Raw genomic sequence first — 6,585 nt, forward strand, 5'->3', positions numbered from 1 at the left:
TAACTGACTAGTAGAAGAACAGAGCGAAAACCCCAATCAAACTGTAATCTGTGTGTACAATGGGCTAATAAAAATGTTGCATTTTACTAGCGTTGTACTCCGATTATCAAGAATTATTATTCAAGTTCTGAAGCTGTGTATTCAGGAAGGAAGCAACTTAGTAGGTTTCAGGTTCTGAAGCTGCCGCTAACTAAAACCGAGCAACGAATTCCATCTCGATCATCAGCATGTAGATAATTGGACAGACAAATGGTGTACAGAATTAGGTGCTGCTTGCAGGAAGGTAGTGGATATGTGCGCAATAGATGGCTTGGTAGGTTCCATGCACGAACCGTATTTTCTTCTTTTCATGTTGATGATTGCCATATCCCATTTTCTCTGCCAGAGCAACATGAAACCTAATTGTCTCGAAGAAAAAAGCTAAATACCCCAGCATACATGGATAGATCATCCACAAGTAAGCCCCACTGCCACCAGTCAAGACGGATGGGGGCTTCAGTCTCTGGAGGTAGGACCCACTGTTCTGCTTTTTTTTTTATTGCAATGCGCTATGTTCATTCATCAAGACACTTCGGTCCAACGCCACTTTTTTCTTTTGGCAACAGTTAATTGAGGCCTGAATTCCAGTCACGGTCAGGGCCATTGCTTGTCGGAAAGGCAAGGCTAGGAGCAGACTAGCAGAGCTGTTCTTGCTCTGTTTCAGTTTCAGAACCTGAATTGTTGCTGGTAATGCTTGTTTCTTTTTCATGAATTCAAACAACAGCCAGGAAGAAATTAAAGAAGGTCTTAATCAAGAGTAAGTGGTGCTAGCTTTCAAGTCAGAGTTATGCGCAATATGCCAACTCATGGACGCTAGCAAGCTGCAAGCCCTCCTTAATTTGTTACGTAGCTTTCAAGACATACAAAAGAAACTGACGACTACCATGCATATACAGTTCTGTTCCGAGCTCCGTCTATGTGTTCCATACGGGGAGCAGTTAATGTCCCCAGCAGGTATCTATCTAACTTATATACATACAGGCCAGATTAAATAACCACTGCTAGTACTAGAAACAAAAGAAAACAGGGAGCAAGCTACATCTCTGTTCCAACTTGGTGTACCTGCTTGCTATTTACCCACTAGTCCAGACTTATCTTGCTGCATGCCAAGTTGTGTGAGCAGCACCGTATGTAGGTAGCAGGAAGTTAACAATGTTGTTGGCGCCTTAACTTGTCACTCCTTCCTCTCCAAGAGTCAAGGCGGGGCCATTCTGGTCTTGGCTGTCTTCTACATCCTCGACGTCTTCACACTCTGCTTCAGACCATGACCACTCCTGCCAAGCAAAACGAAATGGTGGCAAGTGCATATTCAGGCTCTAGCATATGTACCAGTGAACTAGTAAGATGATTGAGAAAACAGATTAGCTACACATATTGGAAGAGCAATGTGTTAACAATATATATTACCTGTGGATCAATGTTTGTCACCATGCTGTACGGCTCGCTTGTGTAAATTAGGTGCCATTTCTTTTCAATATGTTGATCCAGATCATCTGCATAAGCCTCGACATGCTGGATACGACTGAACTTGTCCCACTCGGGACCAGATTTTCCCAAAGCTATGGAAGCGAGTGCCTGTCAACACGAGTCTTACGAAATAGGGTTTTCCCCCGCTTTATATTATAAAGCACGAACATCGATCACAAGGTAACTGCCTGGGCGAACGGCACATCAAGCCCAATGAAAAAAGAAGAAGACCAAAATGCCAACAACGGCAGCTCGACAAGCATGAATGGTCCGCCACCACTGCGCCCTCCATCTACGTCCCACCACTCACCATGGCACCGGACCTCCGCGTACCAAACAACACCTCCAAGAAGGAATGCGACGCCAACGACACTGCTATCTAGACAAGTCCTAGGGTTTCCCCCGGCATGGAGAAGGGGAACGGGGGATGGGTAGCACCGACGCCCTTCAAGAAGGAATGGCAGCACCCACCGGCGTCACCACGTCGGAGCCGGAAGAACCGGCAGGGATTTCTCCCGCACCCCCATGCCCCGGCATCCACTAGAACGGAGCCAAACCACCGTCTTGCCACCCGCCAGCACGCGCCACCACGGTCTTGGACCCATCCACGCCGTCTTGCTGCGAACACCACCACAAGGACAAGCGAGCAGAGGCAAGATGCGCCTAGATGGCACGGACGAAAGCACCGGAGCCGAACGTGAGGGAACCTCCTCCACCGCCATCGCGCCGGAGGCCTCCGCCTCCCGCACCGACGCGGATTGCCGATCGGATGCCGCAGCCAGGGCAAACCAGGCCACCCGAGCCTGGCCGGGCCCATAGCGGGACCACAAAGCCCTAGCCACGGCGCTGCTGCACGCCGGCAGCCGAAGCCGCCGCCCGCCACCAGCCGGACACATCGCCACCGTCGCCCGAGAGCCCCGCAGCCGCCACGCCCGACGCCGGCCCGCCCCGGCCCAGATGGTGCCCGAAGGGCCCAGATCTGGGCCGGGCGGGCGCCGCCAGCCCGCGCCACCGCGCCGCCCCGTCGTCAACGACGACGCCGCCGCCCAGAGCTCGCCCCCACCCGCGCCAGGATCGCCGCCGCCGCCTGAGTGCACTGCCCGGAGTCGCCCCGTCCCGCGCCGGAGGACCCCTGGGAGGGGAAGGGCCGAGGGGCCGCCGCCGCCAGTGTCGCCCGGGCCAGGCCCGCGACGGTGGCGGGGAGGAGGAGGAGAGGGGGACGCTCGCTGGGAGGGGTGGGGGAGGCGCGACCGGTCGCCCGCGGGGATGACGCGGTCGTGGGAGGGGCTAGTCGTTCAATTCGGAGCTGCGGAAGTTTGGAACTCTTGGGTCAACACGAGTCTTCGGAGTTGATCCATCCCCTGCAGAGACTCAAGGTTCTGGCAGCAATTGATCCCAAGCTTTTGCAACTTGGGGAAATTGTAGATATTGGTCAGGTCGGGTAAGTCAAATAGATCAAGCTAGACTACAGAAGCCAAGTTCTCTAGAGCCTGGAGACCCTGGACACTCCATATGGTTAACTTCTTCAAAGACCTCGCATGTGTGGCAAGGCCGGGGGGATACACCTCAATTTGCAACTCTCAATAAAAAGCTCCTCCAAGGCCGGCATATAGCATGCACTTCCTCCTCCCACTCCCACTCCTCCCATTCATCCATTCCATTCAAGGTCATCTCTTGCAGTCTTGAAAATGCAACCACAACCCGGGATGAAGGATGATGACTATAGGGCTGCACGAATTCATACCCAACATGCTTGATCGCTGGAGCTTGCTTGATGGATAGGTACTCTAAACATGGGAGCAAACACAATCCATCGGAGAGTTGAGTGCAATAAGGCAGATCCCACATCACTAGAATTTTTAAGCTATTGAGGGGCATCTGCTTCACTGTTACTGACATCAACCATCTTGGGAGTTGACTCCCAAAATAGTTGCAGATGCGAATATCTTGTATGCAAGGCGGAGGATAGAGGCCATCAAACACCTCCTGAATAGTTCCTTGATCCTTCTCAGACACTCCATCTTTGATCAGTTCATTGCTGCCTACTCTACTCATGCAGTTGAGGGTCAAAATGGTAAGCTTGACCTTTTCACTAAGCCTCACCTTTGTGGTGAATGAGGCAGCGGATACATTCTTCAAACCCACTAATCCAAGGCGCCTAAAGTTGGAAAGAGGCCGGAGCTCTTCCAAACTACACCAATCATCATCCATGTGGGCTCTAAACCCATAAAGTGTCCTCAGATTTGTTAAAGCACAAAAACCCCTAGGCATACTACTTACAGATGTCTCGTCAAGGTCAAGGTATCTCAGTTCTCTTAACATTACAATGCTACTGGGAAGTTTCACAAAATTATCACATCCTTCAAGGCTAATGTGTTGTAGAAATTTCATCCTATGGATGTTCTCCGGTAGTCTATTTAAGTCATTGCATTTTTTTAACGCCAAATACCTCAAGTGTTTCAGCTTATACAGAGATTCAGTCAAGGCGACAAAATTTGAGGATTCTATATTTAGTGTCCGTAGGCTTGAAAAGGTTCCCAATGAATCATCTGACTGTCAGCGACGTGGGGAGGGGGGGGGGGGAGCAAAGTATACATGTTTGGTGGGGCTCATGAGAATAATTTATTCTATTCATGTCCCCTAAAAAAATTCCTACAAGAATTTGTGTTGGGCTGGGCGCGGGGGGCCACAGCCTCCTCAACTATACACATAGCTCTGCCATTGCCAACTGTATCTTGAAACTCCCAATTATCATTAATGATGTAAGTGATTTCTGCTCTTGTAAAGTTCTCCACTCAAATTCATCTTATTCCAATCCTTCGGTGTCGACAGACAACCTAAGAAGCCTTTGCAAACTAATTTTGTGGTTAATATTTTCTCCATTGTGAGTTATTAGTGCGCCATCTCTAGCTAAAAATTGAGCAAATGAGCGAACGACATCATGCATATTGCACATATCTAGAGCCAATGTCATCTGGATCTGGATCTATAAGGTCACGTAGTATCATTCCTTGTAATACTCAAGTCTTGATTCTTCTAATCCATTTGAGTTTCCATGAACAAAACCTTCACTGACCCACATGCCGACAATTTGATAGGATGGCGTATGTTTCTTTTTAGGTTTAATGGAGAAATGGAGAAAGCATTGCCTCAAACAAGAGGGCAAGTCCTCATAGCTAAGCAATATTGCATAATTTAGCTCTTCTAGCATTTGGGATACTGACCATATAGCATCATTTAGAACCTTTTTGCAAGCACATTGTTCTTTTTCCCTCTGGCATAGGAGCCCTCCCATCACTTTTACAGCACGTGGTAGACCATCACACTTTTCTATAATCTGCAAGCCAATATCCTTTAGGATCTCAATCTCAGGTTCTTTCTCTATTGTGAGTACCTGCAAGGAGTTGGATATATAATTAATAATGGACACATAACACATTAGCACTAGCTAGTGCCCATGCTTTTTTTACACATAAGCTAGATTGTTCAGAAAGTATACTAACAAAAGGTAATCCTGTAATATCTAAATTAAATTGCCAAAAAAGGGATATCTTGGTCGATAGTTGTATTAGTATGTTGTAATCTTAAACTTACCTATAAATATAGTTCTTGAAATATATTGTGAACTTCCCACAATGCATCACATGTGCGTGGTTGATTGTTACTCACATGAGTGAATAGATCTAATGGTAAATTGAAAGAAGCATCGAAAGTGCATGAAGTTTACTGTCTTGGACATACGAATCCCACTGCCTGTTCACAACAAAATAGTACTAGTACATGCTATAGTATTCGCTGAACAGTGGTGGAGAATCAATGCAAGTGGATTTAGGACAGGAAGCAAGTTAATCTACTTGGAAGTAAACTAGTGCTAGATTATTAGATTATTATATATTAAGGGTAGTGAGAAGTTACTACTAGTAAGTAGGTAGGCTCACCTGCTTCTTAAGAAATGACCATGCATCTTCAACACCTAATTTGTCAACATGTTGGTAGTGCACAGCTTCCATGCTTGGTGCAACAGTGTCATGTCTTGTGGTGATAAGGACTCTGCTGCTAGGGCTGCTGTAGCTAAAGGGGGCCCTCAACAGATTGTCCCATGCGTCGACACCCCACATGTCATCTAGTAAAAGAAATAACTTCTTATACCCAATGGCATTCTTGAGAGCACCAACAAGTAGGTCTCTGTCTCGAGCCCCACCACCTCCTGGCAGGTCTCCACCAATAGCAATGATAGCCGTACTCAATAGCTCAACATCATTGAAATCATGTGTGATGCTAAGACATATCCTCTTAGTGAACTTGCCTTTGATACCATCATCACTGAAGACCTTCTTGCCGAGGGTGGTCTTGCCGATCCCGCCAACACCAACAAGGGCGACCACTATGAGGTGATCACTTTTGTCACTAGCTGCCTCTCTTGTAAGCACCTCCATAAGTGCCCTCATGTCCTCCTCGATCTTCTCACCAACCGCACCTGACCGCTCCATCAATGAATAAGTTTTGCGGTTAGTGGCGAGAGATCAAGTGGTCTTTCTGTTTTCGGAGGCCTCTAGCTTGATGAAAATGAAACCAAAATTTGGTTGAGCAACTTGATGCGGGTGCCAAAGTCGTGGGCGTGGATGGGATTTCGCATGCAAAAGAGCAGAGGGTTAAGGCACCCGCTGTCCTTGATTTCGCATGCAAATGTGGCTCGCAAACTAGAAGACAGTGCACACAAATTTGGCTTGAAATAAAACATAGGTAGCATTACTTTGAACAAACAGCACAATTGAAACGGAAAGACACATGATCATCTCTTTCAGAGAGGGAAAAATAGCTAGAGTAAGTGTGGTGTAGCTTGAATCATCAAAGTACCTTGAACCGACTGGAGAGATGAGAGACGGATCTTGTTGCAGGGCAAAAGCTAGATAGATATCCTTTGATGTCTCGTAAGCAGTTGCAAGGTTCAGTGGCTTGAGATGGAACTGAAAACAAGAGATGGCAACAAAATTTGTCCTCTATATTACTACCTTTCGCACATCAACAATCACATGCTAAAAATGGAAAGGAAGGATAGTCATGAAGATACACTCAGCA

The 6,585-nt window shown here is 47.4% G+C and overlaps 1 pseudogene; it reads right to left on the reverse strand.

Moving 5' to 3' along the window:
* Positions 1-1,205: 1,205 nt before the first annotated feature.
* LOC123099838 (putative disease resistance RPP13-like protein 1) lies at positions 1,206-6,247 on the reverse strand (annotated as a pseudogene).
* Positions 6,248-6,585: the final 338 nt, after the last annotated feature.

This window comes from Triticum aestivum, chromosome 4D (assembly GCF_018294505.1).
Source record: "Triticum aestivum cultivar Chinese Spring chromosome 4D, IWGSC CS RefSeq v2.1, whole genome shotgun sequence".
NCBI classification, from domain to species: Eukaryota; Viridiplantae; Streptophyta; class Magnoliopsida; order Poales; family Poaceae; genus Triticum; species Triticum aestivum.